Source organism: Meleagris gallopavo, chromosome 3, assembly GCF_905368555.1.
Source record: "Meleagris gallopavo chromosome 3, MGAL_WU_HG_1.1, whole genome shotgun sequence".
Classification (NCBI taxonomy): Eukaryota; Metazoa; Chordata; class Aves; order Galliformes; family Phasianidae; genus Meleagris; species Meleagris gallopavo.
In genome coordinates, this window is record NC_139406.1 from 2131924 (window position 1) to 2141180 (window position 9257).

The window sequence follows — 9257 nt, forward strand, 5'->3', positions numbered from 1 at the left end:
GGATCTGGTGTAGAAGCGAGTCAATATTTTTTGTTCCATTAGAAAGATCTTTTTATCATAGAATCATAGAATCATAGAACTGCTCAGGTTGGAAAAGACCTTGAAGGTCATCAAGTCCAACCACGACCTAACATACAACCCTAACTCTAACAATCATCCAATAAATCACGTCCCTGAGAACCACATCCAGACAGTTTTTAAACACATTCAGGGATGGTGACTCAACCACCTCCCTGGGGAGCCAATTGTAGTACTTAACAACCTTTTCCTTAAGGAAGTGTTTCCTGATATCCAGCCTAAAATTACCCCTGAGGCCATTTCCCCTTGTCATATCAACAGTGAGAAGAGACTAGCCCCGTTCTCACTGTAAGCACCTTTCAGTTATTGGAAGAGAGCAATAAGGTCTCCTCTCAGCCTCCTCTTCCCCAGACTGAACAGCCCCAGTTCCTTCAGTCGGACATATTCTCCAAGCCTTTCACAAGCCTTGTGGCCCTTCTTTGGACCTGCTCTAGCACCTCAGTGTCCTTTCTGTATTGAGGTGCCCAAAACTGAACACAGTACTTGAGGTGAGGACTCACCAGTGCTGAGTACAGTAGTCCTGCTCACCACACCATTCCTGATACAAGCCAGGATGCCATTGGCCTTCTTGGCCACCTGGGCACACTGCTGGCTCACGTTCAGCCAACTGTCCATCAGTACACCAAGGTCCCTTTCCATCAGGCAGCTTTCCAGCCACTCCTCCCCAAGCCTGTAGGGTTGCCTGGGGTTGCTGTGACCAAAATGCAGGACCCAACACTTGGCCCTATTGAAACTCATGCAGTTAACCTTGGCCCATTGATCCAGTCTACCTAGGTCCCTTTGTAATGCCTTTCTCCCCTCAGGCAGATCAACACTCTCTCCCAGCTTGGTGTTGTCTGCAAACTTAATGAGGGTGCACTCAATCCCTCATCAAGATAGTTAATAAAGATGTTAAATAGAAGCGGCCCCAGTACCAAGCCCTGGGGGACACTGCTTGTGACTGGCCATCAACTGGATCTAACTCCACTGACCACAACTCTTGGGCCCGGCCATCTAGCCACTGTTTCACCCAGCGGAGCATACGCCCATCCAGATCATGGGCAGCCAGCTTCTCCACGAGGATGCAGTGGAGGACAGTGTCAAAGGCTTTACTGAAGTCCAGGTAAACCACATCAACAGCCACAACTTTCATCCACTAAGCAGGTCACCTTGTCATAGAACGAAATCAGGTTTTTCGGACAGAATCTACCATTCATAAACCTGTGCTGACTGGGCCTGATCCTATGGTTGATCTTTAATTTGTCTATGATGGCTACCGAGATCATCTGTTTTGTAACCTTTTCCAGCACATTCTGGTTCTGGACCTTGGATCTGTAATACCACATGCTTGACTTTTCACTCAGGTGTGCAAATTTTATGCTGATGAAATTCTGCTGTTGGGGGATGGTCTGTTCAAAGCCAAGCAATCTTGATAGCCTTTGCAAGAACTTTGCCAATGAATACTGACACTTATTTTCCTTATCTATTGTAACTGAAACACAAAATGGAATGAATTAACCTGAACTTAAATGACATTATTTTGTTTTGCTTTCTAAAATTTCCATATATCCTATTAAATAATTAATTATATATTAATTGGCAAAGTTTGCTTTTTTGCATAAAAACCCCATTAACATGACTTTCCTTTCAAAAAGAAAGTTAAGCTTTTCTGTGACTAACATGTTTTTCTTGAGGCATCATCCATATTCAAACTTCAGCGAAAGGTAATCTGTAAAGCCAATCTGAATGAAATCACCTTTTTTGCTTTTTTTAGGTTTCTCTATTAGAGTTGTAAAAGGGCATGAAGGTCAGAAGCTGCACAGATTTTTAGTGACATAGCTATGAAGAAATCTTGAAGCTCTGGATTACTAAGGTGAGAGAAGATGCTAGTTAATAATGGCTGAACTGAGAGGCCCTTTTCATTCTTTGTACCTTTCTACCTGGATGGACAGATTCATTTTCCATTGAGATCTGCAGAACCATACTTACTGTGTATGGTTAACACATCTTCTGAGTTTTCATTGAACTAAAAAGTCAATTAACTTGACTGAAAGTATATGCTTTACCTTTATATGTAAAGGATTTATAAGTTTTGTTTGAACTTGCAACAAGGAAGTTTGAAAGCTATAATCCCAGCTCTTGATGATCTAAAAAGTTTAATAGTGGATGCTGGACAATGTAGGGGGTGTAAAGATCTCAGAGTACTGGACTGCTTACATTGCCTCAATCCAGGTACACACTCAGCCTCTGAGACTTTCAGAAGACAATTATTATAAGTCTCACTCTAATATAATATTGCTAAATGCTCATGGAACCTCTACTCTGGTCCTCAAACACCTCAAAAAAGAAGACAAGGTGAATGAATGAGAATATTTTACAAGGATCACCTGGACCTGGCATCTCAAGAAAATATCATAAGCAAAAATAAAGATCATGTATGAGGAAGATTCCTCACATCATTCAAACTGTTTTGCATCCAGCTAGATGTAGGGTAAATCTACAAGAAATTCATCCAGAGATAAGATGCAACATGGCATATCTTAGCTACAAAAAGATATGTGTCTAATTATGAGTTTTCCAGGCAACATAAGGAACCATTCCCATTCCACGTGATAACATGCAGAAAACTCTATGAGAAAGAGCATGCAGTCAGCACACAGGGATTCAGCCTAGACTGTCATCTTCATATCAATTCTGAGTCAGAAATTACATCAACCAGGCAGGTACTAAAGACCATCACAGCCAGTGTTGTTTAAGGTTTTCTCATGCAAAGACTCAGTAGCAGCACAGGCCTGCTTATAAACTTTCCCATATCTAGCTAAATAGAAAACAGTGATTTGACAAAGGGTAGCCTCTTCTACTGCCTTTCATTCATGTAATTTTGCAAACAGACTGCAGAAGATTTCAAGCAGAAAAATGTGGGTGTGGGTTCTTTAGTTTGGTTTACTGGTTGGTTTTGGTTGATAGTGGTTTTTTTCTCCAAGTTTTATCCACAGTTCAAACCTCTCCCTAGTCAGCCGGAAAGGAATTGTTCTGTGAATATGCAATCAGTTTTGTGATACTGCATTCATCTCTTGTAATCAAGTTCCTCTATTCTCTATTTTTCTCTTTTCTTTCGCACTAATATTATTTCAACTCATATGTTACACATTTATACTACACTTCTTGCACCAGATATTCCTGAAGACAAAGCAAAGTGCGCCCAAGTTAGTTGTAATTAGTAGAATTATATTAACATCTTTAATTCCAAAAAAGATACAAAGTTGTGTAATAAATCACCTGATTGAAGTCTGAAAACCTCTTTTTGTTTATACTTTTATTGATTTTTGTTCTCTAATCTCACCTACCTCCTTCAATCACTGGTCTCTTGCCTCCACTATCTGTGATCCAAAATCAAAGTAATATACTTGAGCTAAACAATATCTGAAATTTATAGAGTGACAAGGCATACCTTTATCCACCAGAGAGACTCCTTCCAACTCTAGGAAAGGACAAACAATTCAGAGGTTTATTATTCTTTAAGAAAAGAAGAAAAAAAAAACAACAAAGCACAAAGAAAATATTTATCTATAAACTATTGCTGAAGCAGCTAAAAGCAGCAATTATTTAGGTAAAGCCAGTAAAGCAGTGGTTATTCTGTATCAATTTTTGTTGGCTTTGTTTATCTAAATATCTCTAGGGAAGAATGAGTGGGATATAAATCAAAAGGTTGTGCAGTGTCATTGCCCCTGACAGATATATTCTTCTGATCTCTCCAAATCATGCTGTAGCCTTCTCCACCTAGGCAAAACAGCCTATACAGAACTGGTTAATGATCATTGATATGGATGCTGGTTTCCAGTGAGGAATAACGATTTCTGGTAAGTATGATCATTAGTAAGGAATGTGAGGGCCAAAACGTGTATCATCATGTCTGACACAGCATCAAAGGTTACAGTAGTCTTAGATACTTTTTTCTAGTACATATCTTCCTCTTCGTCATGATTTTATGACTTTTGATTGGTATTCTACATCATAACATCATGTAGTGATGATGTGGTTGGTCAGTATCTGAGGATTTATCAACTGAGATGTTTCTCTCCTATTTAGCTCCCTAGAGAGGGAGAAAAGGTCATTAGTACATGTAAAGAGCATGCTGGGAAAAGTGGTTTAGGTTTTCCCAGCTTCAGGCAAGGGCAAACTTCTCAGTGGAACTGTTTTTACTCAGGGACCTGGGTCCATTTGGTGGGTAATGCAGAAAAATGGTGATGTTCAGTACCACAAGGGAATTTGATGTTGAGAGAGTGCAGTCAATTCCATGTACAAACATGTGTATGTGTGGGCATGTAAAGCATGTTAATTATTGTTTGTTTGTACATAATGTTCTATGATATATAAAGCATGAGGTAGTGATGTGGAATAAGGGGTGGAATGTCATCATTGTATGATTTTTTATCAGCATTCCACATCATAACATCATGTAGTGTACTGGGAGTTAAAAAGCTAATGCTATAGTTGCATGGACTGTAGATATTTCCTGTCTCTTGGTCTTAGAAGAGAAGAATGAACTACAACTCCCAGAAGACTTCACTGTACCATTTATATTTTCTGTTCAGATGGAAAGAAAAAGTCACTGGGAGTCACAAAACTGCCTCTTTGCTCTTTGCTCTCTGTTCTCCCTGGCCATCTTGCCTACAGCATTAAAGTAAGGACTTCAGTTTTGGAAACTCTCTCATTTTATTTGATTTATTAGCTTCAATTCCAATCATATTGTATTATATTGTATTATCTTACACTCCACTATTATATTTAGTAAATTAAGCCTTTTCTATTAGCCCGTTTCTGCTGTATTCCCCATCTAGGCCCATCTCCCCACCTTTTTCCATTCCCCCCTTCCCTCTTTCCTGGGGCTTGGATCCCTTCACCTCCATCACAGAAGTAGGCTGAGCCAGGCTGAACCATGACATTCCTAATACAGTCACATAGCATTTTAGAGATTTAGAGACACTAACATTATCAACTTGCTTCTTATTTCTCTTTCCTTTTCACAAGCTAATGTTGGTTCTGTAAAATGTCAGTAGCTCCATAATGTTTAATTAGTAATATTCATTTTTCTTCTACAGCTGATCCAAAATAGATTCTATTTTCTTTATTAATGTCCTAGCATTTATATATTTTGACTGACAAGCTGAAAAAAGTGGGTGGGCAAAGATTTTTTCCATAAATGCTTTTCTAAAAATTTAAAAACCCTGTTAAGCAATAATTACTTCTAGCAGAGCTCTAAAATTATTTGAATACCTTGATGATTGTATTTCCCCAGTACTTACTGTTTTTATCATTACAGCATACTGGAGAAATTTAATGGCTATTGCCATGTGCCTCATACTGTTCCATTTTATTTCACAGGTCATTTGCAATCTCTTGAATGTGGAAGCTAAAGAAAGATCTTTATTGTATAAACAGTAGTATAGGAAAAAGGTATGAAAATGGATCAGGATTTTATGTTTTCCTTCTGATTGCTTTGAAAACTGCTACAAAGTGTTCTCCTTAAATAATTTTGGCATTCTTACAATGATAAAATTTCATAGCAACACTTTGGAGCGTTATGTCTCAATTCAGACCAGATACAGTGTGCTTCCAGTATAGAATTATGAAATGGTTTATTGCTCCAGTGAGCTTATGCTGATATAAATTTTGATAAAGAAAGGTACCAGAATACTGTCAGACTAAATGCTTACAACTTTCTTTGGCATTTTAGTAGGATTCACAGCTGTGAGGCAGCTCACAGAATCATTCTTACCTCTTAACACTGTGGGCTCTACTCTCTCATTTTATATAGATTTTCATGGCAAAATGATTGTACAAGGAAGAAAAACCTGTTGAAAGTCTCTACAGAGAAGTCCAGGATTTACTCAAAAAAAGCAAATATCTGGGTTCACATATACACTTAGAAGCCTACATATGGTGGATTTCAATAGGACTCTAATTCATAAAGGCATTTAGATGAATCCTAAGTGTCTCTACAAATTAAAGTCAAAGCTATATTCTAATCAGGAACAATCTATGCAGAGAAATTTCAAAATAGCCCAAGGTATGAAGAAGTTCCACTTTAATTCTAGTTGTAGGAGAAAGTACTCATGTATTTATAGTTATTGAACCTCTCACAGACTGACTTGTTAGTAAATGATACATTGCTCTCTACACACTTGGACTTTTTGGTATATGTTATTTGACTAGGCAACGTTTCTGTGTATTTGTATCAGATTTGATGCTAGTTAATACAGGAGTCAGAAATATGATCAAAAACCTCTTCACCAGACTGTGGACAACTTATTTAATGTTGGTAAACGCATGAGAAGGAGACCAATACTTACTCCATAGTAAGCAGAATACTTGAGAGTGCAGCACAACAACTCTGCCTCACACTGCGTAGGGGTTACTGTAGCCTAAACTGTTGTCATACAATTTCTGTTTTTAGAACCATAATTTTCTCATTTCTTTATATCAGCTTCCAGAGGGAATAAAACTTTCACAGTCCTTACCTCTTTATGTTTGCTGGGCTGCACCATTTCAGAAATCATTGCCCACGAGTTGTTAGTAATTATAAGACCTTTACTTTTTATACCTGGTGTTAGGTTCCCCCCTGAGCCAGTGTCAAAAAAACATTACATGTACAGTGAAAAATTGCACTTAGCCTAGGGTATATCTAGTCCACAATTTTGAGAGATAATACAAAGAACTCAGGGTACTAAAAAACAAAGGTCTTTTTCCTTTTCTACTCCAGGAGATAAAAATGTGTCAAGAGTTGAATATTAGGCTTCTGTAATCTGAGTTTGTGGATTCTGCCATATGCACCCAAGGTTCAAGCTCTACAGTATATAATTTAAATTTTCCTCTTGGTTCTTATGATTTAATTGTAGAGTGTCTAACAAACATCTTAGCAGGCACAAATAGGACATGAAGTGATCCTTTTTTCCTCTCTCCTCATCTGGAACAGGAAGAAGGCACTTTACGATCCAATTAGTGCCACCAGGAGCTCTCTAATTGCATTATAAGGCATCTTAATAAATAAATAAATAAATAAATAAATAAATAAATAAAATTAGAGGATGGTTTTAAAGCCTGAGAAAAGTGTTATTTAACTGGTTGACATCCTAATAACTTAACAGGTTGACATCCTAATAACAGTAAGAGGATCCAAAATCCTTATATACTGCACTTTGTCACTTCCCCCGTAAATGCACTGCATCACTCAGTCTCGTCTGGAGAGTAACTGCATCCGTTGTTGCACTGTAATCAGAGGGTGAAGAATGCTGTGAAGCTGTGCAGCCAAACACCTATGACATCCATTGTGACATCTATGTATGTTGCTATGTTGCTCATGCAAGAAAACTGCAGTTGTGCTACTCTATTTATGGCTACCTTATCCTGCTAAGAATATTTTCTACTATGTTTTCAAACCAAGCTTACTGGCATAGTATTTGAGAAGGATTACATATAATAAGCTATAACATGCTTTCAACTTCTAAACTTAGTCTCTGTATAATAATTATCTTATTACTTTCAATAACACTCACGTTTTACTTTCTTGAGGGGGGAGAAAGAAGGTACTGAAATAATACTTAGACTTACATCGTGGTTTCAGCTATAGATCACAAAATATTTTCTTTCTGCAGTTAAGTATTATCTCCACTGTGAAGACAGAAAAAATAAAAGGCAGATAGCAAAGCTAGAAACAGAATCTTATCTTCTGATCCATAATATACAGTCCTTCCTATTCACTGGATTAGGTCTGTACCCAAGTGCTTTTCTTCCATCACTGACAGAAATAATAAGTTCTGTAACCTCTTTTCAAGCTAGCCAATGAAAGATTGAATGTTTAAAATCAAAATGCTTAAATATACCTGCTATATCTCATAAATCGCAGAAGTACTTGCTTTCCCTTACATTACAAACCACACATTTTGTTCTATCTATTTAGTTTATTGATGCTGGAATTTAATTCAGCCCACTGCATTAATAAAACACTGTAAAAAAACCCTGAAATGAGGCTTCATAGCCTGTAGTCATTTCACACGAAGATTGACAGTTCCAAGGGCATCCTTAAGCACCTTGAAATTGCATAGAAAGGGCTACAAAGACACTTTGGATACGCAAGTCATTGCTCAAAATTCAGGTGTTAAGTTACCTGTATCCACTTCTTTTCTTCCTGACAAGTTTACACTGTTACATGGGGGATCCTTTCCACTGCCATTTACACTGACTGTGCATGGAACCTCTTCTGTCTCTAGAAAAATGTCACTGACAATCTGCCTTGCAGCGACAAGAGAAATAGATCACACCTCTGGGAAGAGAGATTCAGGGTCACAAATTATTTCACAAAAAGCATGAGGGAGAACTGCTGGCTTTCATCTTTGTGATATTTGTACTGACACAACGATTCACACACTAATTTATATAAAACCACTGGTAATTGACGATAAATCATCAAGAGATGCACAAGAATGCTCTTTTCTGCTTTTGTTTTACAAAGGTTCATGCTTGCTTCCTCCCATTTGAATTTCAGGTTGAACTGACTTCTGCTCAGAGCAACTGAAGTTACACAATAGCATAGATAGTTCACAAGAAGAATGTTGCTGACATTAAAACTCCATTTATTCAACAAATAGCATACCATCTTGTTTAAGATTATTTCATGGCAGGATTCCAAATTCCAGTTTAAAATTCAGAGGCTTTAATCATAGAATCATAGAATAATTTGGGTTGGAAGGGACCTTTAGTATCATCTAGTTCCAACAAGCCTGCTATATGTAGGGACAACTCTGTCTGGACCAGGTTGCTCAGAGTCCCATTCAGCCTGACCTTGAATGCTTCCAAGGAGAGGACATTCACGGCCTCACTGGACAATCTGTTCCAGCATCTCACCACCCTCACAGTAAATAATTTCTTCCTAAAATCTAGTCTAAATCTAGACTCTTCCAGCTTAAAACCATTTCACTTGTCCTGTTGCTACTTGTTGCCCATCTAAAAAGGCCCTCCCCAGCTTTCCTGTAGTTCCCTTTCAAGTACTGGAAGGCCACTATAAGATCTCCTCGGAGCCTTCCCTTCTCCAGGCTGAAGAGTCCCAGCTCTCTTAGCCTGTCCTAATAGAGGAGGTGCTCCAGCCTTCTGATCATCTTTGTGGCCCTCCTCTGGACCTACTCAAACAACTCCATGTCCTT

General features: G+C 38.2%; 1 long non-coding RNA gene across 1 annotated transcript; it reads right to left on the minus strand.

The window, feature by feature from the left end:
* Nucleotides 1-1887: 1887 nt before the first annotated feature.
* Nucleotides 1888-6678, minus strand: LOC146544565 (uncharacterized). Its single transcript, XR_014882210.1, has 4 exons — nt 6579-6678; nt 6411-6487; nt 3509-3538; nt 1888-1925 (listed from the first exon to the last, which is right to left on the minus strand). It is a non-coding gene; the product is annotated as an uncharacterized LOC146544565 (long non-coding RNA).
* Nucleotides 6679-9257: the final 2579 nt, after the last annotated feature.